Here is a 14,510-nt window from a genome sequence, read left to right as displayed (position 1 = left end):
ATAGTGGGGAAAACAGAGGATTTGTAGCACTTCTTCGTGAACATGAAAAGAGACCCAACCTAAGTTTTCCCTGCATCCTACATCAGGAGGCACTTTGTGCTCAGATGTGTGGCAAGCAGCTTGGTGAGATGATGTCGCTAGTCATTCCGGTGGTCAACTTTATTGTTGCGCGAGCTTTAAATGATCGCCAGTTTAAAACACTGCTGGATGAAATTGGGAATAATTATCCTGGTCTGCTTCTGCACAGCAGTGTGCATTGGTTGTCAAGAGGGAAGGTGCTCAGCCGTTTCGTGGCTTGTCTGAGCAAAATCCGGACTTTTCTTGAAATGAAAAATGTCGAGCATCCTCAGTTAGCTAACACTGAGTGGCTCCTGAAGTTCTACTATCTTGTGGACATGACTGAACATCTGAACCAGCTCAATGTGAAAATGCAAGGCATTGGACATACAGTCTTATCCCTTCAACAAGCAGTGTTTGCATTTGAAAACAAGGTGGAACTCTTCATCACGGACATTGAAACAGGTCATTTACTACACTTTGAAAAACTGGGAGAGTTTAAAGATGCATGCACAGCAAGTGACCTTGCTCAACATCTTGATCTCCAGCAGCTACCGGGCTTCACATCTAACCTCCTACAGTCATTCAAAGCGTTCTTTCGTGAGCACACTCGTCTTTTCAAGTTAATCACCCATCCACACGAGTGTGCAATGGACAGCACCGACCTGAGTTACATCCCTGGTGTCTCCGTCAGAGATTTTGAGCTACAAGCTGCTGACCTGAAAGCCTCAGACATGTGGGTGAATAATTTCAAGTCACTGAATGAAGATTTGGAAAGACTTGCAGGACAGCAAGCAGAATTGGTGAGCAAACACAAGTCGGGAGAAATGAAAAAATTTCAACCCGCGGACCAGCTGATTTTCAAAACTTGGAATGCGCTTCCCGTCATATACCACACACTGCAGCATGTGAGTATTGCTGTACTGACAATGTTTGCCTCTACGTATGTATGCATGTGAGCAGTCTTTCTCACATCTAAAGAATGTTAAGACCAACCTGTGAGCGGATGGAAGTCTCAATGCCTGCATGACGCTTAACCTCACCACATATCAACCAGACTACAAAGCTATCAGCAAAACCATGCAACACCAGAAATCTCATTAATGGTAAGAAGTACTTTATTCATCATTGGTTAGCAACAGCATAACAACGTTATTAAAAAGAATTCAGAGACTTATTGTACTTTAAAAGTGTTGGTCTTACATAAAATGCACACATTTTCTTGTATTTAGTGTTAAACATATTGTATGGCTCTCACGGAATTACATTTTAAAATATGTGGCGTTCATGGCTCTCTCAGCCTAAAAGGTCCCGACCCCTGCTCTATTCACTGCGCCACCACTGGTCACGCTCTAGTTTTTCTTAATCAATTTAAAAACTAGGTCCTGATTGTATTTTTTGTAAGATATTTTCAATCATTCTTTTATTTGTTGATTAGCAAGTTAAGTTGGTTTTTAAGTTGTAATGTGTGAGAACAAAGGTGAAGAGATAGCACGTTATAGATTGAAAACAGTACTTTTATTCAGTATTCTTTACCAGCCACAAGTGAATCAAGAATTGTTATCCAGCCCAAATTACATTTACTTACATATCACAGATTGTTCTGATAAAGGTAACCTTTTTATTTTTTATTTATGTTTAAATTTTATTTTTAGTTACAACTTACATTTAATATTATTCTGTGTTAGCTTCAGGTATCAGGCATAGTAGCTAGACAATCCATGTTTCACATGTTCCTCACAGTATTTCCAGAAAACAACCTGGCACCATACATTGTGATAATATTATTGACTATATTCTCTATGTTCTATTTTATATCTCTGTTACTTTTTTGTAACCATCAACCTGTACTTTTTTTTTTTTTTGACAGAGACAGAGAGTCAGAGAGAGGGATAGACAGATGGGAACAGAGAGATGAGAAGCATCAATCATTAGTTTTTTGTTGTGCATTGTGACACCTTAGTTGTTCATTGATTGCTTCTTCATATGTGCTTTGACCGCGGGCCTTCAGCAGACCAAGTAACCCCTTGCTGGAGCCAGCGACCTTGGGTTCAAGCTGGTAGGCTTTTGCTCAAACCAGACGAGCCCGTGGTCAAGCTGGTGACCTCGAGGTCTCGAACCTGGGTCCTCGGCATCCCAGTCCGACGCTCTATCCACTGCACCACCACCTGGTCAGGCTCAACCTGCATTTCTTAATATCTTTACCTTTTTCACCCAGTCCTTTACTCCCCATACCCAACTCCTCTGGCAATCATCAGTCTGTTCTCTTTTGAGTCTGTTTCTACTTTGTCCGTTTATTTTGTTCTTTAGAGTCTACATATAAGTGAAATCATAAGTATGTATCTTTCTCTGATTGACTTATTTTTTACAAGATTACATTTATTTTTTTAATGATTGATTGGTTTTAGAGAGAGATTACAAGGCTCCATTGGAGCAAAGTTGGCCCGGGCACTGAGGATGGCTCCATGGCCTCTGCCTCAGGCGCTAGAATGGCTCTGGTTGCAACAGAGCGACGCCCCAGATGGGCAGAGCATTGCCCCCTGGTGGTTGTGTCAGGTGGATCCCAGTCGGGTGCATACAGGAGTCTGTCTGACTGCCTCCCTGTTTCCAACTTCAGAAAAATACAAAAAAAAAAAAAAAAAAAGAGAGAGAGAGATTAGTTTGCTGCTCCACCTATTTGTGCATTCACTGTCTGCCTCTTGTATGTTCCCTGATCTGGGATCTACCCTGCAACCTTGACGGATGACTCTCTAACCAACTGAGCTATCCAGCCAGGGCTCTGATTGCCTTATTTCACTTAGCATAATACCCTATAGTTCCATTCATGCTGTCTCAAATGAGAAGATTTCAATCTTTTTTAATGCTGAATAACATTTCATTGTATATATGTATCAGATCTTATTTATCTACTCATCTATTAATGGGCACTAGGGTTGCTTCTGTATCTTGGCTATTGTTAAGTAATGCTGCAATCAACATAGGGATACATATATTCTTTCAAATTAATCTTCTGGGTTTCTTCAGATATATGCCTGACCAGGCAGTGGCGCAGTGGATTGAGTGTTGGACTGGGATGCAGAGGACCCAGGTTTGAAACCCCAGGTCGCAGGCTTGAGTGCGGGCTCATCCAGCTTGAGCATGGGATCACCAGCTTGAGCATGAGGTTGCTGGCTTGAGCATGGGATCATAGACATGTCCCTATGGTTGCTAGCTTGAGCTCAGAAGTCGCTGGCTTGAGCCCAAGGTCACTGGCTTGAGCAAGGGGTCACTCGCTCTGTTGTAGCCCCTTAGGGCACATATGAAAAAGCAATCAGAGAACAGCTAAGATGCCTCAACGAAGAATTGATGCTTCTCATCTCTCTTTCTTCCTGTCTGTCTGTCCCTATCTGTCCCTTTCTCTGACTCTCTCTGTCAAAAACAAACAAATTATATATATATATATATATATATATATATATATATATATATATATATATATATGTATGTATGTATATACCCATAAATAAAATTACTGGGTCACAATGCAGTTTTATTTTTATTTTTAAAGGAATCTCAGACTGTTTTCCATAGTAGCTGTACCAATCTGCATTCCCACCAACAGTGCACTAGGGTTCCCTTGTGTCAACATCCTCACCAACACTTACTTGTTGTTTGTTGATTTACTGATGATAACCATTTTGACAAGTGTGAGGTGATATCTCATTGTAGTTTTAATTTACATTTCTTTGATGATTAGTGGTGGTAAGCATCATATCAGATGTCTACTGGTCAGCTTTATGTCCTCTTTAGAGAATTATCTATTCAGGTTTTCTGCCTGTTTTTTAATTGGATTTTTTTCATGGTATTGAGTTATAGGAATTCTTTATAAATTTTGGTTATTAACCCCTTATCATATGTATTTTGGGCAAATACTCCCATTCAGTGAGTTATCTTTTTGTTTTGTTCATGATTTCACTTGCTGTGCAAAAAATATTTTAGTGTGATGTATGTGGATTGTGTGAGGTAGGAGCAGGTAATGTTTACCAGATTGATACAGATTCATACTTGGCACCAATGCTGGGTCTGAAGCCTCTCAGCAAAAGTTTTAAGGTTCACCAAGGCTGCCACAACCTTCCTAAGGCCTGTGGACCTTTTGCATTTGGATGGAGTCTCAGGGAGTGATCAGGGTGATGCTAGTAGAATTTATCAGGCTAAAGCAGATTAGGATTTGGTTGAGTTGAGGGACGGCTCTTCACAGGAACAGTGGTGCTGGTTGGGTTATGCCAGGAAAAATGGCTCTCAACCCAGAGCTACATAACTCAGTCTCTCCCTGTGTGTCTGACACCCCCTGAGTTTGCCCATACCTCATGAAAAGCCTTCAAGAAAGACTGCATTGCACAGCCAGGCTGGCTTCGGGTAGCTGATTGGTCTGCAGGGTGTGAGCTTGTCAGGCTGAGACCATAGGCATTCAGAAGGGTGGGGCCAGTACATCTGTATGGCCAGTAGCCATGGCCACCATCATAGCCGCCTGGCCAATGCAGGTTCGCATTTGATTCGGACAGACGGTAATGAAACAACGGAGCCAAGAACTGGTGGGCCATTAGCTTTAATTCTAGCTTGCACCCGCAGGCAAGAAATACACACAGTGGGAAAACACTTCCCTTTCCATTCAGGGCTTCCAAAGCCACTGACTTATCCAAGTTTCCTAGAATCAAAGGTTTCTACCTCACCAGCCTTATTCATCTCTGTTCCCATCTCCTTCTCTCTGCACAACGTCTGCACAAACTGGCTTCTCCTTTAGCAGCCCACCTTCTTGGCTGCTTTACCTCTCCTCCACGTGACCTTTCTCTCCTTTCCCTGCAATGCTAATTTCAGGAACCTAAGAGAGAGCAAACCCTGGTCTGCCCCATTTTGTAGTGTATAAATCAAAATCTTTAATGCAATATACAAACAAGGAAGTCTCTGATACAAAGTCACTTATCTGAGGCATGATGAGATTCTTCATGAGAGTGCACCACCCCACATCATGCAACAGTCACGGTTGTGGGGAAAAGCCTAGCCTTGAAACTATCCCATTATTAAAAGGGTGAGAAAGGCGTAGTCTTAAAACTAAGCCTTAGGCCAGGGGTCCCCAAACTTTTTACACAGGGGGCCAGTTCACTGTTCCTCAGACTGCTGGAGGGCCGGACTATTAAAAAAACTACGAACAAATCCCTATGCACACTGCACATATCTTAAAGTAAAAAAAAAAAAAAAAAAAAAAAAAAAAAAAAAAAAAAAAAAAAAAAAAAAAAAAAAGGAACAAATACAGTATTTAAAATAAAGAACAAGTAAATTTAAATCAACAAACTGACCAGTATTTCAATGGGAACTATGGGCCTGCTTTTGGCTAATGAGATGGTCAATGTTCGGTTCCATATTTGTCACTGCTAGCTGTAACAAGTGATATGACGTGCTTCAGAAGCCATGACGCGTGCGTCCCGCGTCACCGGAAGTAGTACTATACGTGAGCGACACCGCACTTTGCGGTGCCACCACATACAATACTCCAGGAGCATGGTGCGGATGCATCCTGTGCTCCTCTCACTGACCACCAATGAAAGAGGTGGCCCTTCTGGAAGTGCAGCGGGGGGATAAATGGCCTCAGGGGGCCGCATGTGGCCCGCGGGCCGTAGTTTGGAGACCCCTGCCTTAGGCTATAAGGACCCTGCCTGCTTCCAGCCTGTCCTTCATACTCAATGCAAACTATAAGTGAGCAAACATATATATCATGTTTACAAACTTATTTGACCAACAACATCTCCTTAGGCTGATGCTCTGTATGTGAAGGGGGATACTTGATCCAGAAAAGATAACATCACTGTGTGGTGTGGAGGAGGGCTCGGTACAAGGACATTGGTGGCTGTCCCTCCAGCCCTCCCTATGAAGCCATACGACCCAGCCTCCCCCTCTATGACCATAGTCTGCTCTGAGCAACCTTCTCTCTGCCAGTATTCAGGGTGAGTGGCCATAAGATTTTGTGTGCTGGCCCTTTAAAAGGGTGACTGGATTTCTAACAGTCTCATGTTTTACACTAGTGGGCATAATTCCTGCTGATTTTCACAGCCAGATATTATGTGGGCTCCTTTTCCTGGCATTGGTTGTCCAGGCATGGTAGCCCATGTGCCGTTTAGATCTTTTTACTCTTCGGGGGGGACCATTGCAGCTGAGATACTGCTCTGGATTCTCATCTGCTATATGTAGATGTGGGGCCAGCCCTTTTCACATCTCCACCTTCCTCTCAGTTCCAGGTGGATTTTTTTTGTATATCCTTGGATGTGTAAATCCAATTAGTCTTCAGTTGGTTATTCAGGTTGATTGTTCTATAATTTAGCTGTAATTCCTCTTTAATCCTGGAAGGAAGTGAGTGTAATTTCCATGTACTTCATTGCCATCTTGGGTTTACCACATAACGTGTATTTTTCTAAAAGATAAGTTACTTTCAACAAGTATACAAGGGTATTTGGCCCTTATGATCACTGTTTTCTTTTTTGTTTCACGATTCTATTCATTCGTTTTAGATTTTGTTGGAACTTTAGTTTACTAGCATGTAGTTTGTACTTGCTCCTTTTTCCTTTATAAGTATTAATAGATGCCTATCTCTAATATCTTGTTAATGTCATGTTTTTTCCCAAAGACTACCAATAATGGCTCTGAATTTATATCAGCTTAATACTCTAACATGTAAATTATTTAAGTCATCTAAACTTGGATTGATTTTTAGTTGTTTAATAAGGGCATGAAGATTTTCCTATTTTTTTTAAGATATTGGGAAAGTGAAAGGCCTTAAATATCCTACACTAAGACAATATGCAATAAAACTTAATGCACATTTACTTGACTCTAAGTATTTATTAGGTAGCCATTTAAAATGATGGCTGTGCTATAACATGAAAAAAAGAGTACTAAGTAAAATGAGTGACTTATAAGTTGGATGTATCTTGCCTGAGCTGGCGGTGGTGCAGTAGGTAGAGCATCGGACTGGGACACAGAGGACCCAGGTTTGAAACTCCGAGGTCACCAGCTTGAGTGCAGGCTTATCTAGTTTGAGCAAAGCTCACCAGCTTGAACCCAAGGTCGCTGGCTTGAGCAAGGGGTCACTCAGTCTGCTGTAGCCCTCTGGTCAAGGCACATATGAGAAAGCAATCAATAAGAAACTAAGGTGCTGCAACGAAGAATTGATGCTTCTCATCTCTTTCCTTTTCAGTCTGTCTGTGCCCCCCCCCCCGTCACAAAAAATAATAAGTTGGATGTCTCTTAAAACCTAGTAACAAAAATAGTTGAGAAAAAAAGGCTAAAAGTACAGTTACATCGATAACTGGTTGCCTTCTTGGTTAAAATGATGGGTTTCTTAATATCTTTAATGCAGTTTGTTATTTGTAAGGAAAACCAATTCTGTTTTTTAAAACAAAAAGGATTCTTTACCTTACCTGTTATGATTTAGTTTATCTTTAATTTTTAGTTTACAGTTTCCATATTAAAAGTATTTTTTCTTGAGAGAACTTAACAGTAACAAAATAGGAATTAAATGAAACTTTCCTTTTAACTAGTATTTTTTTTATCTTTTTAAAAAATTTTTATTTATTGCCTGACCAGGTGGTGGCACAGAGGATAGAGCGTCTAACTGGGACACATAGGACCCAGGTTCAAAACCTTGAGGTTGCTTGCTTGAGCTGAGCACAGGTTCAGCACCTTGAGTACAGAGTCACTGGCTTGAAGCCCAAGGTTGCTGATGTGAGCCTAAGGTCACTGGCTTAAGCAAGGGGTCACTCGGTCTGCTGTAACTCCCCCCCCCCAGTCAAGGCACATATAAGAAAGCAATCAATGAACAGCTAAGGTGCCGCAATGAAGACTTGATGTTTCTCTTCTCTCTCCCTTCCTGTTTGTCTGTCCCTGTCGGTCCCTCTCTGTTTCTCTCTGTCTCTGTCACCAAAAAAAAAAAAAAAAAAAAAAAATTATTTATTGATTTGAGTGAGAGAGGATGGGAGAGAGGAACATCGATCTGTTCCTGTATGTGCCCTGACTGGGAATTGAGCCGGCAACCTACCCTTTGGAACAATACTCTAACCAACCAAGCTATGCAGCCAGGGCTAACTGTTAGTGTTTTATTATCTTCCCAAGTGTTCTTTTTCTGAACATAATTTTAAAAACCACTTTATCTGAGTTGCTTTCTTTTCCTAATTCTACTTGTTTCTTCTTTCTGAAAGGTAACATAACTGTCAATAAAGCATATTATTAAAGTATATATAAATTTATTATGTTCTACCTCTTTTCCTCATTAAGATATGATTATTGATTGATTTTTAGCAAGAGAAACAGAGAGAGGGACAGATAGGAACAGACAGACAGGAAAGGAGAGAGGGGAGCAGCATTATTCTTCATTGCTGTACCTTAGTTCATTGATTGCTTTCTCATATGTGCCTTGATGAGTGGCGGGGTGGGGTGGGGGGCTCCAGCTAAGCCCTTGCTCAAGCCAGCAATATTCGGCTTCAAGCCAGTGATCTTGGGGCTCAAGCCAGCAATCGTGGGGTTATGTGTATGATCCTGTGATCAAGCTGACGACTCCACACTCAAACTGGTGAGCCCACACTCAAGCCAGTGACCTCAGGGTTTCGAACCTGGGTCCTCTGCATTCCAGGTTGATGCTTTCTCCACTGCGCCACCGCCTGGTCACACAAGATACGATTTTTTAATTTCTTCAAGACGAGTTTTATTTTCCTCCATTTTAAGTTCAAAGTTTAAAGTTTTACTCAGCAGATGGCAAAACACTTGGTCTTTGTTACTTCATGCCAACAAGCATGAAAACCATATAGTTCTTTCACGCCATCTTACAATGTAAAAATTACTCAGCTATGAATGAGGAAATCAAGGTTCTAGTATTAGGGCTTCTATAAACAGTTTTTGACAAGAAAAGTCATGATCTCTGAGGATTCATCCCTTCCTCTTGTAAAATGAGACTACTAATCTCTAAAGTTGCAAATCTATTTTTATTTTTTAAAGTTGCAAATCTATTTTTAACAGCCTGTTTTCTTTTTTTTAATTTTCTTCTCCTTTTTTCTTTCTCTGATTTAAAAATAGCTTTTATCTTACACTAAATTCCCTTGCTCATGTGATACGATTTTGGGACTTTCTAAACTGTCCATTGATAACTTTTAATTCATACTCCAAGGTCACACTGTTTGTAGTAACTGGAACATTGAGAATATGTTGTAATATTTAATAGGGCTAGTTCACTATCATTGGTTTTACCTCCCTCCCTCCCTCTCTCCCTTCCTTCCTTCCTCATTCCCGATTTTATTTGTTTTTTCATAAAATTGACTTGTCTAGTTCCAAAACCTTTTTGAAATATTTAGCAAGTAATATTGAGGCATGGACTAGTTTATATATGTTGGGCAGATAAAATGTATTATGCTCACTTTGTAAAAGATAATGCTGCCCACATGGAGGCCGTTGCCCAGGTGATATTAATGTGTGTTGGGGCAGGCAGGATCGTTGTAGCCTAGGGCTTGGTTTTGGAATTAAGCCTTTCCCACCCTTTTTGATGTGGGGCGGTACAATCCCATCATGCCCCAGAGAAGTGACTTTGTGTTAGAGACTTCCCTATTTTGTATATTGGATTTAAAGGTTTGGATTTCTACACTATAAAATGGGGGCAGAATAGGAGCTTGCGCTCTTGGTTCCTGGGATGATTAGCATGAGAGAGCAGAGGGAGCAGAGCAGAGAGCAGAAAGAGGCCATGTGGCCAGGAGAAGCAGCCAAGATGGCGGAGTGTTGAGTGAGAAGCCAGTTTGTGCAGTTTGTGTAGGGAGAAGGAAGGAGATGGGGAACAGAGGTGAATAAGTCTGGTGAGCTAGAAACCTTTGATTCTAGGAAACTCGGATAAGTCAGTAGCTTTGTGAGCACTGAATGTGAGTGGGTTTTGGAGCACAGTGTGTGTTTTTACTTGCCCGCCGGGTGCAAGCTAGGATTAAAGATGTTGGCCCATCAGTTTTTGGCTCCGTTGTTTCTTTACCGACTGTCCGAATCCAATGCGAACCAGCATGGGCCGGGTGGCTGCTGTGTTGGCGGCCCTGGCTACTGGCTTTACAATATAAAAATTCCATATTTACTATTGACAGGTTTAAAGGAAAAATACTAAAAATTCAGAATATTATATATGAGCAAGGAAATCAAAGTAAATCATCAAGCATGATTACTACATTCATGAATTTTGAGGTTTTCAAAGAAGTGTGAATAATTGACAAAAGATGGTTAAATATTTAATGCTAGTTATATTTGGCTTTATGTAGTGACTGGATAGAAATTTGACTGTGTCCTAGTAAGAACATAAAATACAGGTAATAAAGTTAAATTTGTGACCTGAAAATATGGTTGTTAGTAATTATTTGTACACAGAAAAATCAGTTAACTTAATAGCACACACTTGCAAAGTTATATATAAAGTAAAGTGAGTGAAATCTCATAATATTGGAGGGGAAGAGGATGAGTCAGGGAGATTCTGAAAGTGAACTCATAGAGATGAGACACTCATGGAACTGTTCTGAATTTAGAGTATATCTGCCTGACCTGTGGTTCCGCAGTGGAACACTGAGGTCGCCGGCTCAGGTTCCTGCGCTTGCCAGGTGTTGGTCAAATAAGTTTGTAAATATGATATATGTATTTGCTCGCTTATAGTATGTATTGGGGGCTGGGCAATGCCAGATATAGTGCTCTGTGAGGCTGCAGGTCCCCTTCCTGATTGGGAGGGGCCATTGTCTTGCTAATGTTTACTGGAAGGGAGATTCTGTTCCCAACACCCAGAGGTGCAGGAAGATTTGTTGTTGTTTTTTCTCTCCTTCCTGATCCCTGGCCCTCCATGGGCAAAGCAGAACTTGGATTTTCTTGTGACTTGCCTGTCTTGGTTAGACACCAATAAACAGAATGGCCCACCATCCTCGGACTCTGCCGTTTCTTTACTGTCTGCTCGAATTTAATGAGAACCTGCATACGAATGGCCATAATAATGGCAGCAGCCCCTGGATGTACACCAGGTCAAGGCACATATAGGAAGCTAACCGCTTTTTCTCCACCTCTCTCTCTCTCCTCTCTCCCCCCCCCCATGCCTCTCCCTTCAAAAATCAATAACTAAAATAAAAAAAAATTAAAAATAAAGTTAGAATACTTGCTGTATTATATTCAGAAATGTCTAGAATGAAAAAAATGTGCTTATTAAAAAATGTAAAGACTATTTACATAGAATGTGTTATATTGTTTTTTTATTTTTTTACTTATTCATTTTAGAGAGGAGAGGGAGAGACAGAGAGAGAGAGAGAGAGAGAGGAGAGACAGAGAGAGAAAGAAGGGGGGGAGGAGCTGGAAGCATCAACTCCCATATGTGCCTTGACCAGGCAAGCCCAGGGTTTCGAACCGGCGACCTCAGCATTTCCAGGTCAACGCTTTATCCACTGCGCCACCACAGGTCAGGTGGTTATATTGTTTTAGTAATCTCAACGGTGATTTTTTTTTTTATTAAGTGAGAAGCAGGGAGGCAGAGAGACCGAATTCCAAATGCACTTCTACTGGGATCCACCCTGCAAGCCCCCTATCAGGGGATGCTCTGCCTATCTGAGGCCCCTGTTCCGTTGCTCAGTAACTGAGCTATTTTAGTACCTGAGGCAAGGCCATGGAGCCATCCTCAGTGCCTGGGCTGATGCACTCAAACCAGTTGAGCCATGGTTATGGGAGGGGATGAGAAGGCGGAGGGAGAGAGAGAGAAGGGAGAGGAGAGGGCATGGAGCAGATAGTCACTTCTATGTACCCTGACTGGGAACCAAACCTGGGACTTCCACACGCTGGGCTGATGCTCTACTACTGAGCCAATCGGCCGGGGCTTCAACAGTGTATTTTTTAAAGCTAAGCTGAATATCATTAAAATCAATTACCTATATCTTACAAAGTTAAAAAAAAAATGGACACATTCTTTTACACTCCCCTCTTCTGATGGGGAGTGTCATCAAGGATATAGTAAAGAAAGAAAAGGAGCCATAGTTCTTCAATTATTAATTGAGTTGTTAACAGGATTGTAATTTTTTATATGTATGATTTTTCTACTAATGTCTGTTTCCTTCTATAAGTCTGTAAAGTGTACGAGGGTAGGAATTTGTCTTTACCTCACCTTTGCATCTCTGGGGCCAAGCACAGTGCTTTGCACATAAAGCCATCCCATAGGGAGGTAGAGTTTTAAAATTAGTAAAATTACGTTTCTTTAAGGTGACCAACTTTTTGACAATGAAAAGGAGGACAAAAATAAATTGAAGAAAACAAGATTGTGGCCTGACCTGTGGTGGCACAGTGAATAAAGTGTCGACCTGGAATGCTGAGGTTGCCGGTTTGAAACCCTGGGCTTGGCCAGTCAAGGCACATATGGGAGTTGATGCTTCCTGCTCCTCCCTCCTTCTCTCTCTTTCTCTCTCCTTCTCCCCTCTTCTCTAAAATGAATAAATAAAATCTTTAAAAAAAAAAAAAAAAAGATTGTGCCTGACCAGGCGGTGGCTCAGTGGATAGAGCGTCGGACTGGGATGTGGGAAGGACCCAGGTTCGAGACCCCGAGGTCGCCAGCTTAAGCGCAGGCTCATCTGGTTTGAGCAAAAGCTCACCAGCTTGGACCTAAGGTTGCAGGCTCGAGCAAGGGGTTACTCAGTCTGCTGAAGGCCCACGGTCAAGGCACATATGAGAAAGCAATCAATGAACAACTAAGGTGTCGCAACGAAAAACTGATGATTGATGCTTCTCATCTCTCTTCGTTCTGTCTGTCTATCCCTCTCTCTGACTCTCTCTGTCCCTGTAAAAAAAAGAAAACAAGATTGTAAATAAAAGAAACATTTTATTAATTGCAACAATAATACACTATAATATAATAAATGCATAATAAAAGCATTTGTAATATTTTATATTGTAATTATGCTTACATGCCTATTTTTAATAATAATTGTAAGAAAAAAGTACTCATTTAGTAAAACTAAATATCAAACAAAACCACTAATTTGGAGTGATATTCTGGTGTATTTATCATTTTCTAATTTAAAAAACGTCTGTTTTATGTAACTATTTAATCAAAATGCGTTAATAGATATGGTTTGAGGTTAGATTTCCACTTTAAAACTCGAAATTCGGGAAAATACTTGTAAATAAAATTATACATATTTGGAAATTATTAAATAGATAATAAATTAATAAAACGTGAATTGTGCTTATCTGTTTATGATTGAATATTCACTGAGAAAGAAATAATCGTGAGTCTACAATGTCGTATGTGCCATGCCGTGTTTCAGTAAGAAGTACACAAAGGCATTGGCGTTCTCGGAATATCGCATGCTCTCTCAAGGTCTCTTGTGTGGAGCGTATGCGTCTCATAATCGGGTCTCGTTGCACAGTACCGATCCTTGACGAATCGTCATGTCAAATACAAATACATCACATCACACACAATGGATTGACTCTGCATCGATCAAATACGGACATTTACAGATTAGTCTTCCAGTATTGAAAAGGAGGACATGTAAGACACTTTTCAAGGGAGGACGGAACTTACAAAAGAAGGACTGTCCGCCCTAAAGGAGGACGATTGGTCACCTTCGTTTCTATTATGTGGAAATCTTTGTATAACTCATAGTCTATGAAAGATATGACACTATTATACAACCTTGGTAGTATCTGGAAGAACTTCATGGATTCATTAATGTGAGGAAGTTAATCCTTTGGTTATTACCACTATTCAGGAGTTATACATGAGTATATACTTTCAGAGATTTCTAGTATAATAGGGCATATTGAAAAATATCTTCCTATATGACCATATCAAGTTGAAGTCCTCTTAACTACTAATCATCTTTATTTCTTTTCTGTCCTTTCATCTAAAAATATATGTACAGTATTAGGCCATTGAAGTTAAGAGGGTTTTGGTTTATTGTAAAGTCTGTATAACTGGAGAAATCTACTTGTTTATTAAGTCTTCTATATCTATAAAGATGAAGACATTTCTTTTAAGGCCCAAGATAAATGGAACCAAAATGCTCATTTATTTTACCTCTTATTTGCATATGTAAGGTTCTTACATTATTGGAAGAAACAGATTTTCTTCAGATAGTCATACAATGTTGCCTTCCTTTTAACCTCTGTTTACTTTCTCACCTCTGTTTATTTATTCAGCTCGTAACCTAGAAACCAGCTAAAAAGGAAGGAAGTCAGAGATGTGTATTTCTGGGCAGTAACTAGAGTAGTTTCCTCTTCCTCTAGCCTGGTTTAGCTGTCTGAAAAGATACTCTGCTCCTCCCTTCCCCCAACTAAAGAATAAAAAAGAAAAGAAAAATGAACAGTAACTCTTCAACTTTCTCCCTTAATCCATTAAGGAAGGTACATATAAACCATAAGGACAATCATTTTAAATGACTGAATGC

The 14,510-nt window shown here is 40.5% G+C and overlaps 1 protein-coding gene across 3 annotated transcripts in view; it reads left to right on the top strand.

The window, feature by feature from the left end:
• Window positions 1–14,510, top strand: part of JMJD1C (jumonji domain containing 1C) — a 313,461-nt gene that overhangs the window by 193,188 nt on the left and 105,763 nt on the right. The window contains exon 1 of one of the 3 annotated variants that reach the window (XM_066348772.1): window positions 11,513–11,533. The exons of the other annotated variants lie outside the window; for them this stretch is intronic. The gene's annotated coding sequence lies outside the window, so the exon portion shown is untranslated. Of the gene's footprint in view, window positions 1–11,512; window positions 11,534–14,510 lie in introns of those variants that run through there. 3 annotated transcript variants of the gene reach the window in all.

The sequence above is a fragment of the Saccopteryx leptura genome, chromosome 9 (assembly GCF_036850995.1).
Source record: "Saccopteryx leptura isolate mSacLep1 chromosome 9, mSacLep1_pri_phased_curated, whole genome shotgun sequence".
Lineage (NCBI taxonomy): Eukaryota > Metazoa > Chordata > Mammalia > Chiroptera > Emballonuridae > Saccopteryx > Saccopteryx leptura.
This window is presented reverse-complemented; position numbering and strand designations above follow the sequence as displayed.